General features: G+C 42.9%; 1 protein-coding gene across 3 annotated transcripts in view; it reads left to right on the top strand.

Moving 5' to 3' along the window:
• Positions 1–234: 234 nt before the first annotated feature.
• Positions 235–11,948, top strand: part of LOC133616582 (forkhead box protein J3-like) — a 202,263-nt gene continuing 190,549 nt past the window's right edge. For all 3 annotated transcript variants that reach the window (XM_061976052.2, XM_061976044.2, XM_061976036.2), the window contains exon 1: positions 235–509. The gene's annotated coding sequence lies outside the window, so the exon portion shown is untranslated. The remainder of the gene's footprint in view (positions 510–11,948) is intronic.

Below are 11,948 nucleotides of genomic sequence, written 5' to 3'. Positions count from 1 at the left end.
TGCTGTAATGAAACTGGAAATGTGTGATGCATTACATTGTATTGTACGCATGTTCGAAATACACTGAAACTGAACTGAACAGATGTATAAATGATCATAGGAATAATAGGGACTAGCTACTTTGATAGCGGTGCATGAATTCGGTGCATGAAGTCGGTGCTTCGGTCGGCGTCGCAAGTAGTTCCGGCGAATTAGCGGCGGAGGGATGTCAGTCGAGCCGGTGGGTATCTCCTTCTGGTCTTCGTGCATCCGAGTCAGACGCGGACAGCGGGCCGAGTCATCTTCCATGACAGCCGGGTGACCACACACCACACCAGCGGCCAGCGACACGCCTGCCGAGCAGAGAGCATGCGGACCCGGTGACAGCCGACAGACGCCACCCGGAGCTTTTGTCGTCGAGTCCACACACACCGGGGAAGTGCAGGACAGACACGCACGTCTGGAAGCTCTTGAACCGGCGTGCACCCCCCAAAAAATAATAATAACCCCGTCGGCGTTCACGTGTCAAGGTGAGTAGTCCGCACTGGCAATTTGACATGTCACGTGACAATGATTATTTACACATGAAGTGTAATCTGCCAACCAAAATGGCACAATTTGCATGCATGGCAATCATGGTGGCGTCCTTTCAAGCAAACGCATGCCTGATAAAGTAAACTTCTGTGCTAATGATGGGTGTGTGGATGACATTTAAACAATTTCTCAGGTGAACAGCATACACTTGCAACTGTCTTGTGCATGCAAATGCATGAGGAGATGCATGGAGGGAGAGAGTTCTTTATGTCACCTTGCAAGTTTGGTTGGCACGACACAACAGAAAGGTATCTGCATAATAATTAAAAAAAAATAAAAATAAAAAAATAGCATGTTGAAATAATAATGTTCATATTGATTTGACCTTTTGTTAAGCATGGCGATGTGTGGGTAAGAACACACCCACTGGGCCAAAATGCTTTTGTGCACGCTGGCAGGTGTAGTAGTACCACCTTGATAGTGGCCTAAGACTATGTTTACACTGCTGGCCAAAGTGGCCCGAATCTGATTTTTTCCAAATCAATTTTTTTTTGTTTTCCACTTGACTGTTTACACTGCAAGTAGAATGTGATCAGACTCCAGTGTAAACGCGCACAGGCCCCAATGTGGTCCCAATGTGGCCTCCACGTCACTTGCATGTTCAGTTTGATACGGTGAAAACAAAGGAAGTTGACCGGATTACGTAAATGAACAAGTAAGTCGCTACTACTACAGGTTTGTCCCTGTCGGGGTCACGGGGGGTGCTGGAGCCTATCTCAGCTGCATTTGGGCGGTAGGCGGGGTACACTCTGGAGAAGTCGCTACCTCATCGCAGGGCCAACACAGATAGACAGACAACATTCACACTCACATTCACACTATGGCAGTGGTTCTTAACCTTGTTGGAGGTACCGAACCCCACCAGTTTCATATGCGCATTCACCGAACCCTTCTTTAGTGGAAAATACAATGTTTTTTTTTCAAATTCTAGACAAAGTTATATGTTTTTGGTAACACTTTAGTATGGGGAACATATTCAAAGACTTAATTTAGAGTTATTTGGTTAGGGTTAGAGGGTTAGGGCCAGGGTTAGGGTTATAATAAGGCCATGCCGAATAAGGTATTAATAAGTACTTAATAATGACTAGTTAAGAGCCAATATGTTACTAATTTGCATGTTAACAAGCAACTAATTAATGTTGAATATGTTCCCCATACTAAAGTGTTACCATGTTTTATAACTGGTGCACAAAATGAACCGTGCATGAACATCACCTTGTTCAAAGAACAAAACCAACACAGTGCATAAACTCACAACAAATTACACACCTGCAAATCAGTCTGACTTCTGCTGTTGTCGTATCCGTAATACGCCGATAGGGAGAAGTGTTTATTTACACGATGAGTCGGGTGTTTCTTGACCTCCGCCGAACCCCTGAGCACGACTCACCGAACCCCTAGGGTTCGATCGAACCCAGGTTAACAACCACTGCACTATGGGGATGCAAAACAATAATATATACCCCCATTAAAGCTGTCCGATAATATCGGACTGCCGATATTATCCACCGATAAATGCTTTAAAATGTAATATCGGAAATTATCGGTATCGGTTTCAAAAAGTAAAATGTATGACTTTTTAAAACGCCGCTGTACGGAGTGGTACACGGACGTAGGGAGAAGTACAGAGCGCCAATAAACTTTAAAGGCACTGCCTTTGCGTGCCGGCCCATTCACATAATATCTATGGCTTTTCACACACACACACACACAAGTGAATGCAATTCATACTTGGTCAACAGCCATACAGGTCACACTGAGGGTGGCCGTATAAACAACTTTAACACTGTTACAAATATGCGCCACACTGTGAACCCACACCAAACAAGAATGACAAACACATTTCGGGAGAACATCCGCACCGTAACACAACATAAACACAACAGAACAAATACCCAGAACCCCTTGCAGCACTAACTCTTCCGGGACGCTACAATATACACCCCCGCCCCCCACACACACAACCCCGCCCACTTCAACCTCCTCATGCTCTCTCAGGGAGAGCATGTCCCAAATTCCAAGCTGCTGTTTTGAGGCATGTTAAAAAAAATAATGCACTTTGTGACTTCAATAATAAATATGGCAGTGCCATGTTGGCATTTTTTTTTCCATAACTTGAGTTGATTTATTTTGGAAAACCTTGTTACATAGTTTAATGCATCCAGCAGGGCATCACAACAAAATTAGGCATAATAATGTGTTATTTCCATGACTGTATATATCGGTATTGGTTGATATCGGAATCGGTAATTAAGAGTTGGACAATATCGGAATATCGGATATCGGCAAAAAAGCCATTATCGGACATCTCTAACCCCCATTATTCATTATTTACTTTTTACTTTTTAAAAAGTAAATTCTGTACACTGCTGCTGGAATTTAAATTTTCCTGAGGGAACTCTCCTGAAGGAATCAATAAAGTACTATCTATCTATCTATCCATCCATCCATCTATTTTCTACCGCTTATTCCCTCTATCTATCTATCTATCTATCTATCTATCTATCTAGATAAAGGGCCAATTTAGTGTTGCCAATCAACCTATCCCCAGGTGCATTTTTTGGAGGTGGGAGAAGGCCGCAGTACCCGGAGGAAACCCACGCACTCACAGGGAGAACATGCAAACTCCACACAGAAAGATCCCGAGCCCGGGATTGAACTCAGGACCTTCGTATTGTGAGGCACATGCACTAACCCGCTACTACTACTACTACTACTACTACAAAACAAAATAAAAGTTGTCACTATAAATATGGTCAAAACACTTGAAAATAAACAAAAGTAACATAACGCATGAATGTGTATATACTAGGGTTGTACGATATACCGGTATTAGTATAGTACCGCGATACTAAAGAATCATATTCGGTACTATACCGCCTCTGAAAAGTACCGGTCACCCACCCCTATCGATAAAGGTGAAGTTATAACACTGAAACGCCCGCCGGAAGAGGTGCTTTAAGACATGGCTAGCTAGCTAGCGACTAAAGTCCAGCCCCGGTCGGCAGTGTTTTAGCTACTTCTAAATCACTAATCCTCGCCTCCATGGCGACAAATAAAGTACGTTTCTTACAAGTATCATCCCTGCAGGACGAGGAATTGCTAAACATGTTTCACTACACAACGTAGCGAACCGGCATCAAAATGTAAACTAACGCCGTTGGTGGATCTACACCTAACATCAACTGTAATGATACAAAGTACAGTAGCGTATCTAGTCGATACTACTATGATTACGTTTTTTGGCATCACAACATCTGCTTTCGTTTTTTTCAAAATGTATTTTGTGTTTATAAACTCAGAAAATATGTCCCTGGACACACGAGGACTTTGAATGTAATCCTGTAACTACTTGGTATCGGATTGATACCCAAATTTGTGGTATTCTCCAAAACTAATGTAAAGTATCAAATAACAGAAGAATAAGTGATTATTACATTTTAACAGAAGTGTAGACAGAACATGTTAAAACAGAAAGTAAGCAGATATGAACAGTAAACGAACAAGTAGATTAATAATTCATTCTCTACCACTTGTCCTTAATATAATGGAATATAATATTATAATGGAAAATTACACAATATGTTACTTCATATGTCAGCAGCTAAATTAGGAGCCTTTGTTTGCTTACTTACTAATAAAAGACAAACTTGCAATAAGAAACATTTTTAATGTACCCTAAGATTTTTTGTTAAAATAAAGCCAAAAACGCAATTGTTTTGTGGTTCCCTTTATTTAGAAAAGTACCGAAAAGTATCGAAATAATTTTGGTACCGGTACCAAAATATTGGTATCGCAACAACACTAGTGTATATATAAATAGTGTAATATATTTGAGAGGGTTCTAATCTTTTTATGGCTGTTGAGTAGAGGAGACACGGACATCAGCGTGGATCAACATTAGCTTTATTTTTCAACTCACATGTAAGCAAATACGCCACAGCGTCAAATCCGGTCCTTCAACAATCGCTATTTCTTCGGAATCAAAATATATATTCATATATTACATGTAGCCTATTATTTGCGCAATATTGACTTGTGATACACTGAAAATTCGGCCGTCGAAAATAGACTTTGCTCACCGAAACCGGATGTTGTGATGAAGTATCACTTCCGATGGCGGGCTGCGTCTATTTCCGCGCACACGAATAGTTCAAAGCTGACGAAAAAGTCACTTACGGGTCGCATTCAGGTCACGTTGCGTTTAGACTGAAGTCACATTTGAAAAGATCTGATTCCAATCGGATTTGGACTAACTTCTGATGCGAAAAGATCAGATTTGAAGCACTTTGGAGCGTTTAGACTGGCAAAGAAAATCCGATCTGTGTCACGTGAGGGTAAAAAAAATCTGGTTTTGCGTGCAGTGTTTGAGACATAGACCATATTGATTGACCTCAATCTGACAACTGAGTTTTCATGTTCATATGTACTCGCGTAATGGTTTGGTTAATGATCACGGCTACTTGCAAGAGCACAGTCATTAGTTGTTCTTGAGAAATAGGCAGTTGTGTGCAGTAGAAGTTACTATACTAGTTTCAATGCAGTAGTTTGATATTGATGAAAATGCTCATGCAATATCTAGATCAGTGATTGTCAAACTGTGGTATAATACGCAGGCTCCATCGAGTGGTACAGTACACCAAAGAATCAATTAAATATTGTAATGACGGGACTCGAACTGTTATCAAAGGTTTATCAGCCTTCAATGGAAATCGTTACAATCCGACTACTGTAGGCCGTAGTCAACGCCAAGATAATTAAGACACAAACTGAAACGTCTTACTTTGTCAATTCTATCACTCCACACACGTGTGAATCGAATGTTCTCCACATTCTCTACCTACTTTCGCCCTTTCCCAGCCTCCCAGCCAATCAACACGCAGAACACATGTAAACAAAGACGAACATTGGCAGAGAAAGGTGCACGTAACAATGATGCCTTCCAGGCCATGGGAAACCACAACATCCGTGGAACATAATGACATATGACCAAGGCTGTTACAATTTAAATACAATAAGAAATTATGAAAAGCATGAAAAACTATTCAAAATACCGTATCTTATCAACCAATGACAAGAAAATCAAGTAATTTTAAGTTAATCATTTTAAAACGTTTTTAAGTTTTGTCACTATCTTTATTTACCTTTTATGTGCTATTGATTGTATTTGATTCATTATTTAAGTACCGGTAGTGTGTTTTATTTTCTTACATTCAAACACAGTGTTACTGTTCAAATTTGGCGTAATGTTACAGTCGTCAAAAATATTAAACACACTTGTTAAAATAAAATCTCTGTCTTGTTTTTAGTGAATACTCAGGCCTACTACGCTACTTTATTTTAATGTTGGTTATTATGGTGGTACTTTGAGAGCCAGTGGTTTCCTGAGATGGTACTTGGTGAAAAATAGTTTGAGAACAACTGATCTAGATCATTATACTTTATTGATCACAAAAGGGATTTTGGTGGGCACCCTTGCAACATACAATATCATGTTGATGTAGCATCAAATTTGCCTGTGAGTGAATGTATGTCCTGTCGTATGATACGTGTACATGTGCAAGATTTCCCACTGTATGCTCGGTAATGAGCACAAGACACTCATGCAAATGGTATTTATGCTGCTGAATTCTTGGGAGTATGGCCTTTAAAATGTTTATACGATACTTGTGAGTACTCTGGGAAATTTTAATGATGATTAACAAATACCCAAGCAATAGAGTGCTAATGGCATAGTACTTTTGCTGCAGTGTAGGATTCATTAGTACTAGTGTATGAACTCCAGGGTACGTCTGCAATAACATGGCAAAGGCTACTTCATCCTCCTCGAGTATTGCGGTAATGGCGATTACTACTCGTACTTTTACTGAGAATTCGGCATGCTGACAGCCTCTGAGTGCTGATGCTGTAAGATGGTAATGACAGGTGACTACAACAGTTATTGTGCAATAACTACCGCATACATCTGCGAGATTATGTAATAAAGTACTTACGTAATAACATAGTGACTATTTAGTGTTTGTCCATTAACATGGTACTTAATATTGAATGCAGTTAGTAGTCAGGCTTTTTGGTGTTTGTTGTGGCCTAAACTTGCCCGAAATTACGGTGGCTTTTTGAGGAACTTGTGTTTTTATGAATGTTATTGTTTTAAGCGTTCCTTGTAATCTTTGCAACAATTGGAAAATAAGTACTGTATTGAAGTTTTAATCGTTTTATACCACACAGACTTAAAAGTAGACACTAAATGGCAATAAAAGCACATACTCAGCGCTTAATGTCAAATTACTGTTCAGTTTTAATTAATCATAATTCATAATAGTAATAATAATTAAAGGAATAAACGGCACCGCTGTCTGCTCTGTCTTCAACAAGTTGCAGACATTCGCCGCGTATGTTTTACGCTTGAAAAGTGGTTTTCCATCTTAAATGAACATGAATTTACCTCCGCATGTTAAGAGCATTTGTGAGCTGTATAGAGCAATCTAAAGGTGTGATTTTATTTTGTTGGTAAATGATATATGATGAAAGATTATCATCACACTTCAAAATATTTGTCATGTAAATATGTATTTGCAAAGGAAAATCATCTGTTCTCAGTTACCTTAGCCTGGATGAATGAAGGTTAAATATATTGTATACTGGAAAGTGAGGACGCCAATATGTTGCTAAATGTTTCCAAGAAGGCTTAGCGCAATAGATGTGAACCTGAAGTATATCTAAGCTACGTGGGAGAACGGCAATTGTGACTTTTGAACAATAAACTGTCATGGTCTCACATGACCCTGAGTCATGTATAGAGAGAGTATGGCATACTTGCCAACCCTTTTGGATTTTCCGGGAGACTCCCGAAATTCAGCGCCTCTCCCGAAAACCTCCCGGAAGAAATTTTCTCCCGAAAATCTCCCGGAATTCAGCCGGAGCTGGAGGGGGCGTGGCCTCCAGCTCCATGCGGACCTGAGTCCAGTGTGCGCACACAAGGAGACGAAGCAGAAGAACGAGACCATTGTCGAAGAGCGCAGGGGAGACACTTCTCCAGGGCCGATGTATGCTCGGGGCAACACCCTTCAGCGGACAACTTTAGGGTGAATGATGAGTCCAGCGATTAGTTGCAAATCTTGCTTTATTGATTGCTTGCACACAGCCAATCCAACACAAAACCAACTAGTCCCTCCCGCACTCACGCTACCCCGCTCCCTCTCTTCTCTCACCCACACACTCACTGACGTCACTCACCTCACATGCTGTCACCTATTAAAGGGTCACACACACACATACTCTTCTCTCATAACACACAGTACAGTTAGTAGAACAACTGTGTTTTCATTACTGTGTATTTGATAGGTGCCATTGCCATAATTGTATTGCATTGTACTTTCAAGTACAACAATGAGTAGATGAGTGTTATGTGTGTGTATATGTGTAAATACATGAACACTGAAATTCAAGTATTTATTTTATTTATATATATATAATAAAATAAATAAATATATATATATAGCTAGAATTCACTGAAAGTCAAGTATTTCATATATATATATATATATATATATATATATATATATATATATATATATATATATATATATACATATACAGGTAAAAGCCAGTAAATTAGAATATTTTGAAAAACTTGATTTATTTCAGTAATTGCATTCAAAAGGTGTAACTTGTACATTATATTTATTCATTGCACACAGACTGATGCATTCAAATGTTTATTTCATTTAATTTTGATGATTTGAAGTGGCAACAAATGAAAATCCCAAATTCCGTGTGTCACAAAATTAGAATATTACTTAAGGCTAATACAAAAAAGGGATTTTTAGAAATGTTGGCCAACTGAAAAGTATGAAAATGAAAAATATGAGCATGTACAATACTCAATACTTGGTTGGAGCTCCTTTTGCCTCAATTACTGCGTTAATGCGGCGTGGCATGGAGTCGATGAGTTTCTGGCACTGCTCAGGTGTTATGAGAGCCCAGGTTGCTCTGATAGTGGCCTTCAACTCTTCTGCGTTTTTGGGTCTGGCATTCTGCATCTTCCTTTTCACAATACCCCACAGATTTTCTATGGGGCTAAGGTCAGGGGAGTTGGCGGGCCAATTTAGAACAGAAATACCATGGTCCGTAAACCAGGCACGGGTAGATTTTGCGCTGTGTGCAGGCGCCAAGTCCTGTTGGAACTTGAAATCTCCATCTCCATAGAGCAGGTCAGCAGCAGGAAGCATGAAGTGCTCTAAAACTTGCTGGTAGACGGCTGCGTTGACCCTGGATCTCAGGAAACAGAGTGGACCGACACCAGCAGATGACATGGCACCCAAAACCATCACTGATGGTTTGGGTTGGTTTGGTTTGCATTTCCTTTGGAAATCGAGGTCCCAGAGTCTGGAGGAAGACAGGAGAGGCACAGGATCCACGTTGCCTGAAGTCTAGTGTAAAGTTTCCACCAGTTTCCACTGAACATGCTCATTCTCTCTGCCAGGTCCGAGTATAGTGGGTGGGAGGTGTTGTCCATAATGGCTAGGGGCTTTGCTGGACTTCTCCTCTCTGACACCACCACCAGAGAGTCTAGCTCCACTCCCACCACGTTACTGACCTTCTCTACCAACTTGTCCAGTCTGTTTGCGTCCCTCGCTCTCAGCCCGCTGCCACGGCATATAAGATGGCGCCCGCCACCACCGACTCGTAGAAAATCTTCAACATCTTTGTACAGACGTTGAAGGATCCTAGCCTCCTGAGGAAGTAGAGGCGGCTCTGTCCCTTCTTGTAGAGTGCCTCAGCGTGTTTTGACCCATTCAGCTTGTCGTTGATGTGTACACCGAGGTATTTATAATCCTCAACCATGTCCACATCGACTCCCCTGATGGAAACAGGGGTGGCCGGAGTACTCCTCCTCCTTCCCAGGTCCACAACCAGCTCCTTGGTCTTCGTCACATTGAGCTTGAGGTGGTTCTTTCCACACCATGTGACCAAGTCCTCCACTCGTGCCCTGTATTTCTCATCATCACCATCCTCAATACACCCCACTATCGCAGAGTCATCAGAAAACTTCTGAAGGTGGCAGGACTCTGAGTGATAGTGGAAATCGGTGGTGTAGATGGTGAAGAGGGAGGAGAGGACTGTGCCCCCGGTGTTGCTGACCAATCTGTCAGACACACAGTCCTGCAGTCACACGTACTGTGGTCTGTCAGTCAGGTAATCAACAACCCAGGACACCAAGGGGGCCTCCACCTGCATCGTCTCCAACTTCACACCCAGTAGTCCAGGCCGTATGGTATTGAAAGCACCGGAGAAGTAAAAAAACATGACCCTCACACTGCTCGCAGGCTTGTCTAGGTGGGTGTGGACTCGGTTCAGCAGGTAGATGACTGCGTCCTCTACTCCCAGTCGGGGCTGGTAGGCGAACTGGAGTGGGTCCAGGTGGGGCTTGACTGTAGGGCGGAGTTGTTCCAGGACCAACCTCTCCATGGTCTTCATGATATGGGAGGTTAGAGCCACTGGCCTGTAGTCCTTCGACGTGCTGGGTCGCATGGACTTGGGGATGGGGACCACGTATGAGGTTTTCCACAGTGTGGGGACTTTCTGCAGCCTAAGGCTCATGTTGAAGATGTGCAGGAGCACACCACACAGCTGTGGGGTGCAGGCTTTGAGCACCCTGGGGCTCACACCGTCAGGGCCCGCGGCCTTGCCTGTTTGTAGCTTATTTAGCTGTGCATTCACCTGTTCTGCAGACAGACACATTGGGGGGGTCTCAGGTTGTTGGGAGAGGAGGGGGTCATCAAGCTGAGGGTGAGGTGTTAAGTGGGGGGAGGTAGTCATTGGAGTTGGGGGGCTGTGAGGAAGGGAGGGGGGGATGGATTGGTTCGCTGAAGTTGTCGGGGCCGGCTGGCATGTCTTGGGGGGGCAGGAGCTTGTCGGAGCCACTGTGTCAAACCTGTTAAAGAACTGGTTTAGTTCATTGGCCCTCTCTTTGTCTCCGTCCGCCCCCCTAACCCCCGACGGTTTGAGGCCGGTGATGGTCTGCATACCTCTCCAAACCGCCTTCATGTTGTTGTCCTTCAGCTTCCCTTCCAGCTTCCTCCTGTAGTTCTCCTTGGCCTCCCTGAGTTTGGTCTTCAGCAGCCCCTGAACTCTTTTCACCTCCTTACTGTTACCAGCATTGAATGCCCTCTTCTTCTCATTCAGTAGGGCTTTGATGTCCTTGGTCACCCACGGCTTGTTGTTTTGGTAGCAGGTGACCGTCCTTGATGGGACATTTGAGTCAACACAGAAGTTGATATAGTCAGTGATGCACTCTGTGAGCCCGTCAATGTCCTCTCCATGAGGCTCCATGAGCACCTGCCAGTTAGTTACCTCAAAACAGCCTTGTAGTGTCTCTTGGACCCCTTCTGGCCACCTTCTCACTGTTTTTTTGGTCACAGGATGTCTTTTGATCAGAGGCACATAACAGGGGTTGAGGTAAACAAGGTTGTGGTCTGACCGTCCCAGCTCTGGTAGTGGTATGGAGCTATACGCATCCTTGATGTTTGCGTACAGCAGGTCCAGGATCTTATTTTCTCTGTGATATGACCGGGATGACAATATTTCTTATTAATAAACAAAGCAAGCCCCCCTCCTTTCTGCTTGCCGTTGGTTCGGTCCCGGTCAGCGCGCACCGTTTGAAACCCGTTTATAGAGACGTTACTATCCGGAACATCGTCGTGCAGCCACATCTCAGTAAAACACATTAGGCTACACTCACGATATTCCTTCTGACTACCGGCAAGCACCGACAACTCATTCATTTTATTTGCCAGAGACCGCACGTTACCCATGACGACGGAAGGAAGATATGGTTTATATCTCCTTCTCTCCCTCCTCGTTTTAGCCCTCTTCTGTCTCGAGCGTCTCCCTTTCCCTCGACAGCCACGAGCACCTCCATAAGTCCTTTTTAGCTCCTCCGGGGTCTGGTTAGTTAGCGCCGGGTCCGTTAGCTGGATGCTAATAACTGGTGTCGCTAACAACTGTTCCCTGGTGTAGATCAAAGAGCCTCTCCACTGTTGTTGTCCGTCTGAGCTCTTCAGTAGCGTCCCCACCGTCAGTAGGACGAACAAAACACTTCTAAACTGCATTTTTAGAAGGGCACGACTAGATAAAAAGTAAATGTAGACTAAATGTAAAAGTATAAAAACGTACAAAATGAACAAAGAACAAAGTCAAAAGACAATGACAGCAAACTGCAGCATAATATTTGCACATTTTGTAGATGGCTGTCCGCGGGTATATCTCCAATATATATAAAATCACGTCCACATCGCAGACATGCTGACAAGGATCTAGAGGGCCAGCGTCCAAAATCCAGCCCGCGGGAAGTCCCAAGTTAAACATTTTAA

Source organism: Nerophis lumbriciformis, linkage group LG01 (genome assembly GCF_033978685.3).
Source record: "Nerophis lumbriciformis linkage group LG01, RoL_Nlum_v2.1, whole genome shotgun sequence".
Classification (NCBI taxonomy): Eukaryota; Metazoa; Chordata; class Actinopteri; order Syngnathiformes; family Syngnathidae; genus Nerophis; species Nerophis lumbriciformis.
This window is presented reverse-complemented; position numbering and strand designations above follow the sequence as displayed.